Source organism: Anastrepha obliqua, chromosome 2 (assembly GCF_027943255.1).
Source record: "Anastrepha obliqua isolate idAnaObli1 chromosome 2, idAnaObli1_1.0, whole genome shotgun sequence".
Taxonomy (NCBI): Eukaryota; Metazoa; Arthropoda; class Insecta; order Diptera; family Tephritidae; genus Anastrepha; species Anastrepha obliqua.
In genome coordinates, this window is record NC_072893.1 from 88472273 (window position 1) to 88493963 (window position 21691).

At 36.4% G+C, this 21691-nt stretch overlaps 1 protein-coding gene across 1 annotated transcript in view; it reads right to left on the reverse strand.

Annotated features, from left to right (window-relative positions):
* The window catches only part of LOC129237015 (uncharacterized), a 93318-nt gene extending 92982 nt beyond the window's left edge, over positions 1-336 (reverse strand). The window contains exon 1 of the mRNA XM_054871369.1: positions 193-336. The gene's annotated coding sequence lies outside the window, so the exon portion shown is untranslated. The remainder of the gene's footprint in view (positions 1-192) is intronic.
* Positions 337-21691: the final 21355 nt, after the last annotated feature.

Here is a 21691-nt window from a genome sequence, read left to right on the forward strand (position 1 = left end):
ATTTTTTTTTTAATGTAGGTCAGAATAAATATAGTCCAACAGTTCGCAAACATTTCCTGTAAACGAAATTGCTTTGAGTTATCAAGCACAAGTCGAATAATTTAATTATTCGTCTGAATTTTATTACAATTTTTCACCTCTTTGCTATGCAATTTGAATTTGATAAATTTAGGCTTTGTTATCCTTTTTTACCTCTATTGCAATTCTTTTCAAGTCTTCAATTTTATTGTTTAAGTATTAAATAATTTTTGGCAGCGTTTCTGCGGTCGCGCTACTACAACGACGCGAAGTTACGACAACGTTTAAAGTCGAACTGAACTGAACTCAACCGAACTAAAAAGGAAATTAACATTGAAACTCACGAAATTCACTCGCTGTTACCTCCGATTATTAACTGCGCTGTGCTGCGCTGAGCAATACTGAGTTGTGCTGACATTTTCAGTGTCGTTGGCGTCATGCCTGCGAATGAGTATGTGTATGTATGTATGTATGTGTTTGTGAGAGTGTGTGTTTTACTGCTCTGCCAAATATGTAACAACAACACGCTCTTAACCCTAAATTAACGAAATGTGTTTAAAATTGGACAGATGAGTTTAGAAAATAACAAATTGGGATATTTCGAAAGGTTGTACTTGATTTAAGTTAAATGTGTAGTTTATATCATATAATTTAACATTCTCCCTTGTAACAATACTCACATAGTATGATATAAATAATATTTATATGTATAGCTTAAATTTCAGTTGAAGGTCCCTACTTAGTTATTAAGTATAATAATTGCATTATTGCGTAAAAACAAGAAATAAAATTAATTTAATTGAGGCTTAGCATATCAAAGCAGAACCTTTGATAATCAAATGTTTAGATGAAATTATGAGCGCTGACTTTCCCAATTATCAGAACCCAACCGCTATATATTTTTAATGCTTATACATATGAATTTGAAATTTTCCATTTTTGGCACCTACCATTCCAGCGACAATAAGACCAGACTCTGGAAAATAAAAATAATAATCATCAGTAGAGGGGCGCAAATATCTTTAATGGGTTTATGGAAACAAACTTTTCGGGGCAGAAATGCACTCAAACGTTTCTTATTGCCTTTCAAGGCTGAATTTGTAAAATTTTTGGTATGTTTCTTGATGTTATCCCACAAATGTACGAATACACTGTTTTATGTCGCCTCTAAACGCCACATGTCAAATAAAATTGACAATAGTTGAAATTTACTAAAAGTGTCTCGTCCATATACATGCGTGTAGGTATGGCCATTATTTATTTGTAAAAATGTATATATTTAATAAAAATTTACTATTCATACGCACACATATAGGCATTAGGGCGGGTCGGTATTTTTCGACATCCTTGCGGTTCTATATATAAGTAGAATTCTAAAACAAAAAGCCAATTAGAGCATAGCTCTAAGGTCAAGTTTGAGCCAGCTAAATTTTACAAGAAACTATCTTTAATTAATATAATAAGAAAATAATATTAAGATTAATTTGGACCAAAGTATTATGCATGTTCTGGTTCTTTTTGAATACAAACTTGCATTTTTTGGTACGAAATATTTATTTTTGTTTTATTTAATGAACAAAACAAATTTTAAATGAAATTTTAATAAAATCAATATTGTAATAGAATTGTATTCAAAAAGCTTTGCATAAAAATCATCTGCCGTTTATTTGTTGAACAACATCAGGACGCACTGCAAAAATTGGAGGAGGGGATCTTCCACATACCCAAAATAAGAGTGCACGGAAACAATTGTACATACATATATATATAATAGATAAAGTAAAATCTAACCAAAACCAACTAAATTTTGCAATATTTCGGAAATTTATTTTCAGCATTATTTTTCTAATCGTTAATTTTTTTACAATTTTAAAACGTATTTACAATTATTTTGGCTGCAGATCCTTTCTACTTTTTACAGAAATTGTATTTTTTCTACTTTCCATAACTCCCTCTAAATTTTCGTACCAATCAAAGATAGTTTCTTTTAAAATTTCGTGGGCTCAAAATTGGGTTCGGGGACTTTTGGTTAAGGGACTTTTTTCTTAGAATTGCATCTATAATAAAAATCTGCATCTATAAAAAAAAGTCATTCCATTCAAATTGAGCCACCCTAATGTGCACACATATATAAGTGTGCAAAAAGGCACAGCGTTGGCTGCAATGCTTTCAGCCGGTATTTATAAGGACACATTTTAGTATTATTTAGAAAATTCATTCAGTTTCAACAAATTCTATTTTCCTTTTGACCTGATTTCTTACAAGAGATATACAAACACATACGCATAAAAATACATACATACATATGTATGCATTTGTTATCATAAGTTTGACTCATCTTTATCCTGAAGTGATTATTAAAAGTACGCACACATTCATAAGCATATTTGAACATTAACATGACTCGTACATATGTACATATGTATGTATATATGTATACTTATTTCGAGTGTGCGTCATCATTTTTTTCATGTGGTTTCTTATTTTTTGCATATAAACACAACTAAACATTTTCGTGTGCATACATACACACGTACATACTTATTGATAATTAAATCATTCTATGTGCATACATTTAGGGTATATCACTACATACATGTGTATGCCTACTCTAATTCGGTTTCTGAAATATGCCTATGTACATATATTATGTACATATGTATGTATTTACAAAGTATCGATTATTAGCCGGTGCCATCATCCAAAAAGGTAAATAGCGAGCAGCCAGACAACAAAGAGAGTAAATCAGAATAAAAGCTGAGAGAGCGTCGCAAAATTTCTAACATATGTTTGTGCAACAAACGTTTATAGGCGCATGAAAATGTGATTTATGAATTTACGACAGCGAAAATAACAAATAGACGGCTGAACAGATAAGAGATTATTGCTGGCGCACGATATTCACTTCCACTTTCATCCTGCAAAACAGTCAATTGCATTCTGCAACAGCTAAATTTACGCATATGCTTGTACACGTACATATGTACATATACTCGTGCACTTAAATATGTACACATTTATTTCCATGTATATGTTTGTACATATGGTATAAGCATTCTGATGCTACAAACTCTTAAGCTTTTTTCTTTGCAAGCGCTCGTGCGCTAGCACTTCCCGTCATTGCAGACATCATAACACAGCTGCTGGCGGAACCAGTTTCGTATGATATAAAACCAGTACTAAGTAAACAAACATTGAAGAGAGTGTAAAAGGAGAAAGAGAGAAAGAGAGAAAGAATTGAACGAACTTGTTGAAACCTGTTGTTTGCGTTTTGTTTTTGCCGTCAGTTTTTCGTCTTATCAACATTACCTTACGGCTGGTCATGCCTGTTGTGCTGTGCGACCAGCTGGTTTACTGTAGATGTTCGCAGTTATCGATTTTTGTCCATCCGCAACAAAAACATTATTTACCATATTAGTGTGCGGTTAACTGTAAACAAAATTTACGCTAACAACGCGCTGTAAAATATATTTACATTTTCATGTACATTGCATGAGTTAAGACACACATAGCTCTGTTAACTCTTTAGCGAATGCGTATGTGGTATGCTGATAAGCAGGCGTATTAAGAAGAAGAAGAATATGCTCTCTTGCTTAATACACTCTTATGCGGAGTATTTTTGTTTTCGTTTATGTGTGTTTACTGTGGAAATATGAAGACTTCCGCTGGCGCCGTACCACTGAATGTGTGAATAGTTTCATTTCGCCTAAGAGTATGCAATGATTTGTTACTTCTACTTTTGTTACTTGTTAATATAAATAATTCCAATTGAAATGTGGCAACATGCTAAGTTTTTTTATAAATTCTTTAGAATTATCACTTTAAGAATTTTTATATGTATGTGCATATGTCAAGGTTTCTGCATCATCTGTAGATGGAACGCACGTATTACAATATATTCACCAGCTGTTACATGTATTGTGTGTTTTCTTTTTGCAATGAAATTTTATGGCGCAAAAAATTATTAGCTGTAGCTGTGTACTTTCCTTTAAGTGCAGTTACTTGGTCGCATTTGTATAACTCGAATGCCAATAGTTTTTAAGAATTATATGCTTCTGGTTTCCGCTAGGCGAAAATATAAAATTTAAGCAATTAAAAACGGAAATGTTGAAAAAGAGAAGAAATCAAAATGAGTAAAAAAAATACTATGCAAAATAAAAATGCATCTTAATGCGGGTCCTTCAAATAACGTGTAACTGACTGTCGTGGGAAGCTGTTATTTGATTCTGATTGAATTTTTAATTTGCAATTTTTCTTTTAAGTATAAAATTCATGCGGCCGCCGTAGCCGAATGGTTTGGTGCGTGATTACCATTCGGAATTCACAGAGAGGTCGTTGGTTCGAATCTCGGTGAAAGCAAAATTAATAAAAAAAAAAACATTTTTCTAATAGCGGTCGCTCCTCGGCAGGCAATGGCAAACCTCCGAGTGTATTTCTGCCATGAAAAAGCTCCTCATAAAAATATCTGCCGTTCGGAGTCGGCTCGAAACTGTAGGTCTCTCCAATTGTGGAACAACATCAAGACGCACACCACAAATAGGAGGAGGAGCTCGGCCAAACACCTAACAGAAGTGTACGCGCCAATTATTTGTTTTTTATTTTTTTATAAAATTCATGAGTTATGTTTAAAACAAATTTGCATGTTAATTAAATGAAATACAAATTACTCCGATTCAGCAAGGAGTTGAACCTTAGTCCTCTAATGTTAGGGTGGCTAGCAGAGGTGCGCATTAGCGACTGCGCTGTCATTAACGGGCCCAAAGGGCGCAGCATATGCAAAGATTTTCGTATCAGTAACACAATAAAGAGAACCTTCTTCCCCTAAAAAGTGGCTACATTAGGGATGTAAATCTGAAGTGCCGACCTCTGTGCAAGAAAACTGTTTGCCCATCAACCAGGAAAATCCACGAAGATTACAATAAGGAGAACAAAAGGATCTGGACTCTAAAAATATAGCCCTGTGTGCTTTCATCGACATCTTAGGTGGTTTTCACAATACGTGTTATCAAGCAGTACAACAAACCGTGCTGAGCAGAAGCATAAATCCAATGAAGAATTGCTGGGTGTTGTTCATGTTGAAGACAAGGAAAATTATCGTCTTTTGTCAACCTTGAACGATTTGCTGATTGACATCAAACCTCTTGTAACGAGCACTGCGCATCACCCAGAAGTATTTGGTAGTCTCCTTTATCATTTCTTCTTCTTCAACTGCCTATCCACTGATGGATGTTGGCGGACACAGTTATTAATGAAAATTATTTCTTATTACAAACTTATTTATATTACACTATTATAATTAAATTTAAATAAAATGTGAATATTATAAAATATCTAAATATTGCCAATAAAACTGGACATGCTTCTCTGTTTTCTGCCGTGCGGATGAGTTCCCAATCATCATTTTTTCAACCGGGACATATGTTTTCGACCTATGCCTCTTCTTCTTTCCACTTTTTTCTCGCTTATTAGTTGGCATAATTCATATTTCGCTCCACGAACGAGGTGTCCCAGGTAGGCTGTTTTGCGGCGTTTAACATTTTCCAGCAAACTTTGATCATTTCAGCAAACTAGAACTGGCAGAAAAAAGTGTATGCAGTTTCTGCGAACTGGATGATGCAACTCCAGAGCACATTCTTTGCGAATGTGTGGCTCCCGCCAGACGAAATCGTGCACACCTAGGCAGTGTGACACTAAATGCTATAGTGAAATGAAGCAAAAAGCCTGAGAAGGTACTCAAATTTACCAGAAGCCGCCAATTTTAGGCTTGCTAGGTCAAGCATAATAGACTACATCAGAGTTCGCAGTGTATCATGGCCCAATAATAACAATAATAATCCTTTTGGTATAAAAAGTTAACCACTTCACATCAACACATAGCCAGAGTAATAAACGAAATAATTAACCAACCTCAAAAACTACCTCCTTTCCTTACTATAGGCAAAACATACATTAAACCAAAAAAAAAAAAAAAACACAGAAACAACCAAACCGTTGAACTACAGATCCATAACATGTCTACCTACGCTATACAAAATAATAACTTTTACAATTAGTAGCAAAATATATACACATCTTTCACGCTATAACATTTTAACGAAAAGGGCAGTAGAGGATGTAAAGAGCAATTAATATAGGGTGGGCCATGTAAAATTTGCTTTTTGAATAGGCTATAAAAAAAAAAATTAATATTTTTTCAAACTCAGTTTTTTTTTATTTTCAAGATTGAACATTGTCATTTATGAATGAAAAATAATATCGTTCAAATGACTGCCACGACTGGCTTTACAGTAGGCCATTCGATCAACCCAATTTTTATGCACACTTTCGATTGTTTGGGCTCCAATTTCATGAATGACAACTTCGATTTCGTGTTTTAAAGCATCAATCGTCTCTGGATGGTTCGCATAGCATTTGTCCTTAACGGCTCCCCACAAAAAATAGTCCAACGGGCTTAAATCACAGCTCCGAGGCGGCCAATTGATATCGGTTTTCAAAAACGGTAGCCAAAAGTTCGTGTGTAACTTTGGCAGTGTGACAAGTTGCACCGTCCTGTTGAAACCAAATGTTGTCCATGTCATCCTCTTCAATTTTTGGAAACAACTCGTTGAGCATGTCACGGTAACGCTCGCCATTTATTGTAACCGCGGATCCTCGCTCATTTTCGAAAAAAAATGGCCCAATGATGCCGCCAGACCAAAAACCGCACCAAACAGTGACTCGTTGTGGATACATTTGCTTCTCTACAGTAACGTGTGGATTTTCTGAGCCTCAAATCCGACAATTTTGCTTATTGACGTAGCCACCGGTGTGAAAATGAGAAAAGAAGAAGAAGACTCACCACTTTGGAAATAGGTTTTCAATATTTCCCAATTTTGTTCAAACGTTTAGCGTCCCATTTCGTAAATGTCAAACCTTTAAGTAAATTATGAACACATTTGACATGTCATTTGTGTTACCATTCTCAAAAAAATAGGTAGTTCAAAAAGCAAACACTGTATGGCCCACCCTGTATATCCCATATTCAGAAGAACGAGCAATAAAATAATCACATAAAAACACTTTAAGCAAATAATCAACGTTTTGATACATATATTTCCAGCTGCGACAAAATCGAATCCACCCTTTCACAAATGACATGTAACACTAACTCACACGGCCATTCTAGTCTGAATACCTTTTTTTACTAGTTTTAAGCCTTTTATTATAAACAATAATCTATGCATCGTTTTTTCCCCCTTTTCCCTGCATCAAAGATGTAAAATATTTTAATAACTTCTAAGTTAAAACAAAATTAATTTTAATGCTAAGGAAAACTTACTCGACATCAGATAATATTGGTACTTGAGAGCTCGTCTAGAGACACTGTACGACACATCATTACTACACCAATACTATTGTTTATTGTAGTACTTAATATTATTAATTGGAAATAAATAAACAAATAAAGGGTGATTAAATTTCAAGGGCCGATGTTGAATGTGAACCACACCTAAACGTCAACGACTCCGTGGGACTTCTTTCTTTGGGGTTATTCCAAAGAAAAGGTGTCGATAAGCCAGCAATAATTCAAGAGCTAAAGGATGAGATAATTCGGCACATTAACGGCATAGAACCTCAATTATGCCTCAGCGTCATCGAAAATTTGGACCATCGGATGGAGGTGTGCCGCCGAGGCCGCGGCTTCCATTTGGACGATATTTTGTTCTATGCGTAATTGAGCCATATTAATACTATCATAATAAAGAGAAATAACAATAATTTCTTAAAAAAATTTTATTTTATTCAAAATTAACACCGGCCTTTGAAACTTAACCACCCTTTATAAAAAAAATAAAAATGCTATTTTTTAATATAAATGATCGGATGTTTATTTCATTATAAAGAGGAAGGTATGCCGTTAATAGTGGAAAACAAAATTAGGCAAATGACCACCACGGCCACGCTTACAGGACAATATCCTTTTCATGAAATTTTCCATAACCGAATTGCAAAGTGACTGCCCTATGTCCGCGATAGCCTCACGAATTCCATCTTTGATGTCCTTAATCGACACTGGGCTGTTGGCGTAGACCTTCTCTTTCACGTGGCTCTGACGAAAAAAGTCACAAGGTGTTAAATCACAAGATCTCGGTGGCCAATTGTGATCACCTCTTCGAGGGATAACACAGTCCGGAAACTTTACCCATAAAAGATCAATGGTTTCGTTGCTTGTGTGGCACGTAGCGCCGTATTGTTGAAAATAAACGTTGCTCAGATCAATATCATCCAATTCCGGCCATATAAAATCGTTAATCATCTCTCCTGTTTAACACCTAACACCTGTTATTGGAAAACCCTTTAGAGCATTTCATCATTGGTTCCGGATTATGAGGCCTCATCTGCATTAAATTTGTATTGAATTAAAAAAAACAATGGTCCGATACAATTCTCGGGATCTTGGCACTACATGAAAAATATCCCGAAATTCCAGGGTTCAACAATGATCGCTAACAATTACATCTCTAGTGGGTACATATCAATTCTGTGATGCCAATGCCGTTTTATTAATGGTTTTCGTAATCTGTGTAATGTATCTACATATGTATAAGGATGCAATTATGAGAGTCAGAAATGTTGCTTAGGATTTGTATAGTATCTCTATTATAGATTTACAGTAGCCTACAAAACTTGAAATAAAACTTTTCGGTATAGAAACTAGCGCAATTTTTTTCAGTTTTCATTTATTATTCAAAAATAATGTCAGCCAGTCAGAATGCAACATAATGAACTTAAATAAAACAAAATAAAATTAAATTGAATTAAACACCTAATCAAGCAAATAAAATAAATGAATTATTATTTGGATTTTTTAAATAATTAAAGTTAAATAAATTTAGTAATAATAAGGATACATATAGAGAGAAACTATGTTAACGCTTACGCTCTACTTACGTTTTGCTATTTACTTAAGTTCGTTGACTCTATTTCGAAAGCTATGAGGGCCGTTTGAAATGTCCGCGTAAAGTCAGAGAGATGTACTACTGGCACGTATCGAGATTTTGTGTAGTTAGTGGCGTGTCTTGGATGAATACACACCTACTTTCAGCCAGGTTAGGATAGGTTTTTGTGGCAGTCGGTTTAGAATAGCCAACTCACTTAGACCATCTAGGGCCGTTATGGTACCATCATCATTGAACCATTTAGACGCTCTTATGAAGAGTGGGATAGGTTTTATCCCATCACAGGATAGTTCCGTAAGAGAGCGAAAAGAGTCTTTTTCTAACAACCTTGCTCTAGTTCTAGATACGGCTGCCAATTACAGAGGAAGTGTTCTACTGTTTCGTCCTCTTCCTCGTCTCTCCAACTTCTGCAGTATTCATGCGAAAATACTTCCCGTCTAGAAGAGTTCCTACCTCACATCCAATGACCGGTGACTCAAGCCCCGACCTTCGAGATGTTCTCTCTAAGCAATTCTGCTGACCTTTGTTATCTATTTGCGGTCAAATTAGCCAAGTATTTTCTTCTCTAGTTGACTTATTGGCCTCTTGGAGAATATTATTTTGTGTCCATAATTTGCAAGTTGCCATAAGAATTCCAATATTTCCTCTGTTTTCAAGTACCCTTTCTGACTAGCTCATCAGCCTTGCAATTTTCTTCAATATCTCTATATACCGGAACCCATACAAGATTGACCTTGAAGACGGTGCTAATATAATTTAGAGCTGTCAGGCATTCCAGAGCATCCTTTGCTTTTAGTATAACTGCTTCCATTGATTTGATGGCCGCCTTGCTGGCCGAGAAGATATTTATTGCAGTTTTTGTTACGGCGTGTGTGTTAAGGTACACAGTTAACTCATTTATGGATAAGACTTCTTCAGCCAGGTTGGTCGATTTCTTTTTGTTTGGCATTCGTTTGAATCGAGGAAGTCGAGTGGTTTTCCTCTTCCATCACGACAAGGCAGGCCTCAACAGATGTGGTCACAATATTATTGGAAATCCATATCCACCTATTCTCTAGACTAGGCTTCCTCATTTTTATTCAAACGAAGAGGTTATTGCAGAAACCAATGGCTATTTTCAGACATGGACAAATCCCATTATTCACAAGGTATCAACAAACTAGAACAGCGTTGGACGAAGTGTATAAGTCTAAAAGGTTATGACGAAAAATATAAAAGGGTTTATCCCAAACAAATAACTGCGTTTCATTTTTGCACGGACTTTTAAAACGAGTCTCGTATATACGCGTACTTCTTTTTTCGTTACTTAAAAAACTTAAAAAAGTAATTCAATATGAAAAATAAACTTTTTCTTGGCAAAAACCTAAACAGATAAATTTACTTAAACAAATAATAAAAGAACATTTGGCCGATTCAATAAAATTTGAAACTATGAACGAAAGAATTTGGTGTATTGTACTTACATAATACGAGGGGTGCCTTTTATATGTCGGGATTAGAGAACAAAAACAAATTTTAATCATCGAAAATCACTTTATTGTTTTTCAAAATATTCTCCATGAAGATCTATACACTTTTGCATGCGTTTGAACCAATTGTCGAAGCACTTTTGCCACTCTGAATGAGGTACCTCCAAAACATGCATTCTGAATGCCGCAACCGCTTCTTCAGGTGTCGAAAAACGTTCACCTCTCAGTTTGTTTTTTACGTACGGGAATAAAAAGGAGTCATTCGGTACCAAGTCAGGACTATACGGAGGATGACCCATTAATTCGATGTTTTGGGTGCTCAAAAATGCAGTTGTTTGAGCCGATGTGTGAGAGCTCGCATTGTCCTGGTGAAGAGTGATCGGTCTTTGGCGATTGGTTTTCCTAATTTCTTGGAAGACAACTGGCAAACAAATGGTTGTGTACCACTCAGAATTTACTGTTCTGCGTTGTTCTAGTGGTACGGTTGCGATATGTCCAGTTTTTCCGAAAAAACAGGCGACCATTTGCTTGGAAGTGCTTCGTGCGCGAACAATTTTTTTTGGATTTAGCTCATCTTGAAACACCCATACAGTCGACTGCTGTTTATTTTTGGGCTCATACGCGTAAATCCATGATTCATCACCTATCACGATGTCATAGACGTGTTTCGAATCCCCGCGATCGTATTTTTTGAGCATTTCCTTCGACCAATCGACACGAGCCTTTTTTTGAGCGATTGACAAATTGTGTGGGATCCAACGCGAACAAATTTTTTTGACAGTCAAATGTTTATGCAATATTGAATGTATGCTGGTCCCACTAATGCCTAAGATTGTCTCAATCTCACGATAGGTCACATGACGATCTTGCAATATCAGTTCGCGCACAGCATCAATGGTTTTCGGAACAACAACTGATTTTGGACGACCTTCACGAAATTCGTCTTGGAGTGAACTACGACCACGATTGAATTCACCAACCCATCGATAAACACTGGTCCATGATGGAGCTTCATCTACAAAAAATGAATTAAGTTCATCCATGCAATGTTGCTGAGTTAATCCACGTCGAAAGTTGTAAAAAATAATCGCACGAAAATGTTCACGATTTAATTCCATTTTTGGACCGAGATTAATCTTTTAAGTTACTGTAAACAACACAAATAGCGCTGGTATTTCAAAACGTTCTGAGTACGTAAAAGCCAAAAAATGTCAAACTTTGCGATACAGCTGTCAGTTGCCAGATTGCAACACCAGGGTTGCCAAAACCCGACATATAAAAGGCACCCCTCGTATCCAAAGATTCATATCGTCGACTAAGCTTGGCCGAATTTCTCGTCGTATTTGTGGTGGGCATCTTGTTACTGTTCACACAAATGAAAGTGCCTATATATAGTTTTATGTCGCCACCGAACAGCAGATGGTTTTTTGTGAGATGCTTTTTCATGGCTGAAATGTATGCGGAGGCTTCGAACTTGAACCGATTGAAAGGTAGTTAGGCACAAATGTATTCGGTTGCGGCGGCCACCCCTTGCAGCGAAACACTTGTCCGAATTCCTTTTGGAAATCATTTTTAACAACTCTCTTTTTTAAACTTAAGGCCATAACAGCTGTAGCTCTATAATTTTAAAATTATTAGGCTTAGGTTTAAAAATAAATACGAAAAATAAAAAAAAATTAACTCTTTTCTTACCAAGGCTTATGAACCTTTTTGCGAACACCCTACGATTTTTCGCGCTTATAAGCGGGTCTAATTATCTTCTTCGCACAGTTTTATCTCTGACATATAACTTCTGATCAAAAAGTATCCGGAAAATTTTATTTAAACGAACTAGTTTACGGTATATGACAAAATATTTCTTTCCTGGTTTAGTACATCCGTCACTTCTAACAAGTAATGAAAACTCAAGCATTTGATTAGTTCAAAGAGTTTAAGTGGGACTGCGTTGCTAACGAGAATAGCGAGCAAGATAAGAATATTGTACTAAACGTGCGGTGTAGAAAGTTATGCATAATATTTTGAAGATGAGACGATTTGAAGTGTTTGATGCAGTATTGTTGGTGCAAGGGGACGAAGATAATACAACGGGTCCCGGGCATGACCCGGTGTGAGTTTTCCTGTTACCAAGTTGTAATTTGCAAGAGATATTTTGAGACGACTGGGGCGATAAATTGAAAAAAAATTAATAAGAATTGGCGCGTACGCTTCTGTTAGGAGTTTTGCCGAGCTCTTCCTCCTATTTGTGGATTCCGACTCCGAATGGGGAGGAGCTTTTTCATGGCAGAAATATACTCAGAGGTTTGGCATTGCTTGCCGAGGAGCGACCGCCATTAGAAAAAACTTTTTGTATTTATTATTTGATGTTCACGCTCGGAGATTCGGCTACGACAGCCGTCAGAGGCGATAAATTAGAATTCGCAAAAATAATTGAAGACGATTGATTAACGTTAAGAAGAGTGGGGGAACCAAGAAGGGAGTAATTGATGGCCAAGGATATTAGAATACAAAATTGCGACTACAGAATTCAGAACGTGGCGCCTTCCGAAAACAGTTACTTTGATCACAGATGACGTCAGTGCCGCAAAGAAATACACAAAAGAAAGGGAAGTTACTTGTTTGTGAATATTCAGCGCATGGCTTAGTGAATATTGTGGTTTTTAAATAAAACATTATAATAAAAATGAGCAGCCGCATGTTGAATTGTGAAAGCACGAATTATGACAATACTCCCAAATGACTTTTTCTTGTTTTTTTCCCTATGAGACCGTGCCAAAAAGGTATGCGTTTGTGAATACATATATGTATTTGCTTGTGTTAATATAGGCAGCTTGATGTGTTGCGTTGGTGCATTCAACATGTTTGTAGTACGCACGCAGTGTATGCTTTAATTTAGCTCCATTTCATAACCACTTTGAGAGCTGCAGCAACCTGCTTGGCGAATGAAATGATAAATAAAAACGCAATTTGCTGCATACTTACAAGCGGGAATGAATTCAAGCGGAAATTGTTTAAACAATAATTTCAAAATTTTTATATGAAAGTTGAAATACGAGGTGTGGTCAAAAAATATGGTGAATTTTCAAATTTCGCGGGCTATGCAGGTACATTCTACTTTCGATTATAATTTTTTTTAATGTTGATAGTCGACGAGTCTCGAAGATATGTTCACGGTATAGTTTGTTCGTGAGAGGCATAAATAAGACAAGAGTTTTGCGTGTTCGGCAATTTTCTGCTATCGAAAAAATGGAACAAATGGCGCTTGCTTTGGACGCCCCAGCACATCAGCAATCGAAAATGTAGAAAGAGTGAAAAAAATTGTTATGGAGAATCGTTGAATCACAATTGGAGAAGTTGCTGAGGATGTCGGCATATGGGTATATCGGTTGGCTCATCCCATGTAACCTTTTCGAAAATTTTGGGTATGACGCGTGCCGCAGCGAAGTTCGTTCCAAACTGAATTTTGACCAAAAACATCGTCGCATGAGCACCGCTGAGGAATCGTTGAATTACATCAACGATGATCCAGCTTTGCTTAAAAGGGTCAAAACTGGTGACGAATCATGGGTATATGGTTATGATATCGAAACCAAAGCCCATTCGTCCCAATGGAAGAGTCCAGAAGATCCAAGTCCGATCAAATGTCAAGGTTTTGCTCACTGTTTTCTTCGATTACCATGACGAAATGCATCAGGAAACGAAAAAACGCCCTTAATTGTGGAAAAAAATCCATGGCTTTTGCATCATGATAATGCATCTGTTCACTCATCTTTGCTTGTGAGAGATTATTTGGCCAAAAACAACACCGTTTTAATGCCTGAGCCACCGTATTCACCAGATTTGGTCCTTTGCGACTATTTCCTGTTCCCAAGATTGAAGATACCCTTGAAAGGATGGCGACGATTGAGGAGATAAAAACCGAGTCGCTGAGAGAGCTCAAGGACATACCAAAAAGTGCAGATCAGAACTGCTTCGAGGATCGCAAAAAACGCTGGCACAAGTGTACTACATATATCTGAGGAGGACTTCTTTGAAGGAGAAAATGAAAATTCACCTTATTTTTTGAACACATCTCGTATGTACTTGTATATTGGTTTGAATGGATATTACCTTAGAGGGCATAAAATAAATAACCTTGATTACTTGGTTTTCATTCGGGTTTATATTTTTTTTAAGTAATAGGCGCTTTTTCAACATAAGTTATTACACTTTACGCGCCGAATTAATCATCCCATTTTGTTTTTGAATAACTATTTTAGTAAACCAAAAAAATAAAAGATTTTGAATGACGGAAATCTTTATTTGGACCTTTACGCACTCCATTGCTTGTCTGTTTGTTTTCTCCAGCTGTGTAGTTCACAAGTGCCAATTATAATGCCGTTTGCAGAAATTCTAAATCTTGTGATAGGGGGATTAATTCTGCGCCTCTTTGTATTAAAGTCTCTGCCATAAGGTCTAAGTTTTCATGCCTTCTAGAAAGCTGGCCCAATTTAACGCTTCTGTAAATATACCTTCTGCTCAAATATGAACGAGACGTTATCAATAAAACGGTCCGCGGATGACATATGGCAAAAATAAAGCACCGTATTCGCCTGATATGCCTCCATGTGACTTTTTCCTGTTTCCCAAGCTCAAGTTGCCGCTCCGTGGAAAACATTTTGAGACAATTTAAGTCATAAAAGAGAATTCGAAGAACACACTCGAGCTTGACTTGTTTACAGTAGCACAAAAAACAAACTATATGACATATCACGCTGAAATTTGCCATGTAAGCTTATAACAGTCCTACCAAAAAACAAAAAATTTATTTTTGCCATATGTCATCCGCGGACCGTTTTATTGATAACGTCTCGTTCATATTTGAATATAAGGTATATTTTTGTTTTGAACATAGTTTTTTGTTTTTGTGTTTTTTTCTTCAAACGAATAGAAACTAAAATTTTATTTGTAGAACAAGTTAGTATTTAAACTAAAAATCGAAATTATATTTACTTGACCTTTTGTGTGAAAAAAAATTTCCGAATACTTTTCTGGGCCACTGCATGTATTTTTAGTAGTGCAGCAATAGCAGTCTTTGAGTATTTGCTTTTGATAATAACTCATGCAATATTGTATTTGTTGTCTTGTGTTTTCTTAGTGGATCTACACATGTACCAAGTACTGTTATTAATACTATTTATTTGCTTTGTATTTGTGGCGAAAGAAAAACAATGCGGCACACCCACTCTGAACTTTGTCAATTAACTTTGTTTATATATGTACATATGTATATAAATTCCTATTTTGTGCTATTTTATAATCTTCCGTTGTTTGCCTATAAATTACAAAAACAAAACCGCCACCAACGAAACCACACCGTCATCACTAATAGCCATTGGCGTTTGTAGATTGTTTTAAGTTCTAACAACAACAAAACAATAAATACGAGCCACATACTTTTTATGATCATTACTCTCTATACGCTAAGTGAATAAATTTTTAATAAATATTCATAAGTGCATGCAACGCCATTGGCCAGCCGATCGCTGGTGTGATTCAAGCACCTGCTGGGGAGATCAAAGTATCGATTGGTGGAGATAAAGGGACAAGTTTAGATGGAGTAAAGTTCGATTATAAATATCGTATCTTAAGATATTTATTGTTTTTATGATAAAGTACAAAGTGCCAATTAAAATGTGTGACAAAAAAACTAAAAACTGACAAAGCTATCATTGCATGAGAGCGTTGTTATCTATGGAAGAGTCCAAGGTTGCCAAATCATTAAGCACAAAACTATGTGCTGTAAACTAATAAAATGACAGGCTAATAAAATCTAAGACTATATGTACTTGTACGCTGTCACGACTTACTTCGAGAGTTGTGGGTTGAAATCCTTACTTCGAGACGCACACCACAAATTCAAGCGGCGGCTCAGTATCAAACATATCAAGACTATTCACATTGCCATTCATAATTACTAATACTTATTCCTTGTACCTACATAACTACGTACGAAAAAGGTCTTTCAAAAGTGACGCCTAGATGTCAGTAGTGAATAATTCCTTTTTTATTTAAGTTAGTTATTTGTCAAGTATACATATACGAGGGGTGCCTTTTATATGTCGCGATTAGAGAACAAAAACAAATTTTAATAATCAAACATCACTTTATTGTTTTTCAAAATATTCTCCATGAAGATCTATACACTTTAGCATGCGTTTGAACCAATTGTCGAAGCACTTTTGCCACTCTGAATGAGGTACCTCCAAAACATGCATTCTGAATGCCGCAACAGCTTCTTCAGGTGTCGAAAAACGTTGACCTCTCAGTTTGTTTTTTACGTACGGGAATAAAAAGAAGTCATTCGGTGCCAAGTCAGGACTATACGGAGGATGACCCATTAGTTCGATGTTTTGGGTGCTCAAAAATGCAGTTGTTTGAGCCGATGTGTGAGAGCTCGCATTGTCATGGTGAAGAGTGATCCGTCTTTGGCGATTGGTTTTCGTAATTTCTTGGAAGACAACTGGCAAACAAATGGTTGTGTACCACTAAGAATTTACTGTTCTGCGTTGTTCTAGTGGTACGGTTACGACATGTCCAGTTTTTCCGAAAAAACAGGCGACCATTTGCTTGCAAGTGCTTCGTGCGCGAACAACTTTTGTTGGATTTGGCTCATCTTGAAACACCCATACAGTCGACTGCTGTTTACTTTCGGGCTCATACGCGTAAATCCATGATTCATCACCTGTCACGATGTCATAGACGTGTTTCGAAGCCCCGCGATCGTATTTTTTGAGCATTTCCTCTGACCAATCGACACGAGCCTTTTTTTGAGCGATTGACAAATTGTGTGGGATCCAACGCGAACAAATTTTTTTTACAGTCAAATGTTTATGCAATATTGAATGTATGCTGGTCCCACTAATGCCTAAGATTGTCTCCATCTCACGATAGGTCACATGACGATCTTGCAATATCAGTTCGCGCACAGCATCAATGGTTTTCGGAACAACAACTGATTTTGGACGACCTTCACGAAATTCGTTTTGGAATGAACTACGACCACGATTGCATTCACCATACCATCGATAAACACTGGTCTTTGATGGAGCTTCATCGCCAAAAAATGAATTAAGTTCATCCATGCAATGTTGCTGAGTTAATCCACGTCGAAAGTTGTAAAAAATAATCGCACGAAAATGTTCACGATTTAATTCCACTTTTGGACCGAGATAAATCTTTTAAGTTACAGTAAACAACACAAATAGCGCTGGTATTTCAAAACGTTCTGAGTACATAAAAGCAAAAAAATGTCAAACTTTGCGATACAGCTGTCAGTTGCCAGATTGCAACACCAGGGTTGCCAAATCCCGAAATATAAAAGGCACCCCTCGTACAATTTTAGACGATGGAACAACGCGTTAAAGTTATTGAAATTTATTATGAAAATGGTCGATCTTTCAGAACAAATAATCGCAAAATTTATTTGTAAAAATAAGGTAATAATTATCCGAATGGGTCGACAACTCAAAGGCTGGTGAACAAATTTGAGGAAACTGGCTCTATGGAGAACTGATAAACCAAAAACTGGACGTTCTGTTGAGAATATTGCTGCTGTAGCGCAAAGTGTTGATGAACAATCGGCAATATTGATAACTCGAAGTGGTCAAGCATTTTGTATATATAATTTTGCGTTCAGGGTGTACATTTAAATGATGTAATTTTTTGTATACATATAATTGTTAAGATTTTTAATTTTAATAAAAATAGGGAGACCTGAAAGAATTTTAATTTTTACATGTCCTTTTTACCCTACACCTAAGCGCGTGTTTTGAAGGACCTTTTATTTCATGTATGTATATGGCTGAAATTTGTTTAATATCATTTATGATAAAAATTGTTATTTAAACTCAGATCGGTTTTTAAGAAAAACTACTACTTCTTCTTTAGTTGCTATTCGTATGCGAATGTTAGCGGTTATGCAATTTAAAAATAATAAATTACTATATTTTTTTATTTAAATTTTCTACTTTATTTGAAAATATTCGCGGTCTGTAGCTGCTGAGGTGACCCATACGTTCACTGCCTTATGATCCTCAATCAAGAAATCTACTTACGCCTGATAGCTCTTCTTCGGTTGATCTTGGCCTGCAATATGAGTTGTAGCAGTTCATATTTCCGATTTCGCAGAATATGACCCTGATACGATGCTTTTTTACGCTTGATACACCTAAGTAGTTGTTTGCTACTGCCAATTTTTCGCAGCACTTCTTCATTAAAAACGTGTTGGATCCAGGATATTTTGAGTAATTTCTGGAAAAGCCATATTTTAAATGCTTCCAGTCTATTTATAAATATATTATCTTTTTAAACAGTTGGTTCACACAGCTGACGCACGTTCCGCGTTTTGTTTCACTTCAAACATCTTCAGTTTGGTCTATAATTTAACCATGAATCGTCTTACAAACGAACAATCATTGAATTTTATTATAAAAATGCGTGTTGTGTTAAGAAAGTTTAAGTTGACCGAAGAACCACTTTTTCATCGAAAAATTGTGTTCAGCGACAAAACTCATTTTTGGATCAATGGGTACGTAAATAAGCAGAATTGTCAATTTTGGAGTGAAGATCAGCCAGAAGAATTGCAAGAGCTACCAATGTATCCAGAAAAGGTCACAGTTTGGTGCGGTTTATGGGCTGGAGGTATCATTGGACCGTACTTCTTCAAAGATGATGCGAATCGTATTGTAACTGTGAATGGTGAGCACTACCGTGAAATGATATCCAACTTTTTTTGCCCAAAATGCAAGAGCTTGACTTGCATGACATGTGATTTCAGCAAGACGGTGCCACATGCCACACAACACGCGTAACAATGGACTTGTTGAGAGGCGAATTCGGTGAACATTTTATTTCACGTTCAGGAACTGCCAATTGGCCACCCAGAACGTGCGATATAACGCCTTTAGATTACTTTTTGTGGGGCTATGTTAAAGCTCATGTCTATTCAGACAAACCTGCTTCAATTTACGCATTGGAAGACAACATTAAGGCATTTATATATGAGATACCGGCCGAAACATTGGAAACAGTATGCCAAAATTGGACCAAGCGGATGGACCATTTGAAGCGCAGTCGCGGTCAACATTTGCATGAAATAATCTTCAAACATTAAATTATATGGACTGTATTATCGATTTAAATAAAAATTTCATGCATTTTTCTGAAAATTACGTCTGTTTTTTTGAAAAACTTTCCTATAGCTCTTAAAAAATCACCCTTTATATATAATTAACGCTTACACCCTTTTTTGGGTGTTTGGCCGAGCTCCTTCTCCTATTTGTGGTGTGCGTCTTGATGTTGTTCCATAAATGGAGTTGTTGTTCCTAAAGTTTTAAGCCGATTCCGAACCGCAAATAGTTCTCCGTGAGAAGCTTTTTCATAACGGAAATACACACGCAGGTTTGCCATTGCCTGCCGAGGAGCGACCGTTATTAGAAACAACTTTTTCTTGATTTTGTTGTTTCACGGAGATTCGAACCTACATACTCCGGATTCTGAATGGTAGTCACGCTGATAATTTTATGGCCCATATTTTCACGCTATATAGCAGAACTGACCATATATACCATGGCCATGGATACCAAATTCGGCATATAGGTAACTTGTTTTCGAACTGTTGAATGCAGCTTTGAAGTTGATGAAAAGATGGTATGTGTCGATTCTCCTTTCATGGGTCTTTTCCAAGACTTGGCGTATTGGGAATATCTGATCGGTGATGGACTTTCCAGTTCAAAAGCCACACTGATAAAGTCCAATCAGTTGGTTCATGGTGGACTTCAGCCTTTCACACAATACGCTCGCAAGAACTTCAAGACTAATCTCGTGATAATTCGCACAGATTGCACGATTCCTTCACCCTTCTTATAGAATGGGCAGAGCACGCTTAAATTCCAATCGGCTCCCGCAGCTTTGTTGTTCTTTATCCGCATTACCGCTATTCTCACCTCCTCATGGCCAGACAGCGGAACGACAGTCCCGTTGTCAACGATCGAGATCTTCACATTCTCTGTGACATGCGTAGTTGCCACTATTTAGCAGGTTTGAGAAGTGTTCCTTCCGTAATTCAAGCACGCTCTGGATGTCAGTCTTTGTTCTTACACTAAAGCGCCCCGGTCTTCAAACCTTCTGTAAGCTGCCGAACTTTCTGGTAGAATTTGCGGGGGCGTTTTTCTTATTGACCAGCATCTCAAGCTCTTCGCACTCACGTATTTCGGCCTTTTGTTTCTTCATTCTGATAATATGTGTCTCTAGAAAACTTGTTTTAGGAGTTGTAAATTCTCGTAATCTTTTTTTAATAATACATATTTTCGAGTTAATTTTTATTTACACCAAACTACTACTTGTACTGGCCTTTATCGGCTGTCAGAACTACCGATTATTGCGTAAACTTGTTTGTTACAAAACCACTCGGTTCTGTGTAAATTTAACAAAGTTGTTGAGTTGACATTTCTTTCCGAGTTTTGCTTACGTTTTTTTGTTCACAAACAAATATTTTCTTCAAAATTTCTCTACGCATTCAAAATAATCTAACGCAACTTCTAGTTTTTGTTTATAAAAGTTCGCTAAGTTGTCATGTTTCTCTCAGTTCTCTTTTGTGGTTCTTCAAATAAAGGGTTTTTCAATTGGTGCGGGTCGATTTTTTCAAATCTTTTGTTTATTATTCAGTTGTTTATGCCAAATCATCATGGCAAGTTACACGATTGAACAGCACGTTCTAATGATAAAACTTTATTATCAAAATGAGTGTTCATTAACGCAAACGTTGCGCGCATTGCGCCCATTTTTCGGTAGACGTGGTGGCCCTTCTAATTTCTTATGGCCCATATTGAACCATATGGATCTAGACGACATGTGGTTCCAGCAGGACGGCGCTACGTGCCACACAGCAAACGCCATTTTATTCCATTTCAACATCTACCCGCCCTTATTGAAAAACCCTATATTACACGGAAAAATTATTCTCTAAATGTCATTTTAATCTGTGTAATTTACACTTTTTGTGTGGGACTTTGTATTTCTCTCAACTGTGGGCTAAATTATAAATAAACACACATTTATTTAGCACTGAATGACTTTGTTTACTGATTGGCAAACAGTTATCGCAGAAAAACTACTCCTGACTTAACTAGAATTTGTAGGTGTCAAAGCCATGACGTACACATAATTTGAAGATAGAAAATGTAATTTAAGTTAATTAATTTACTAAATCATATTTCAAATAAAATA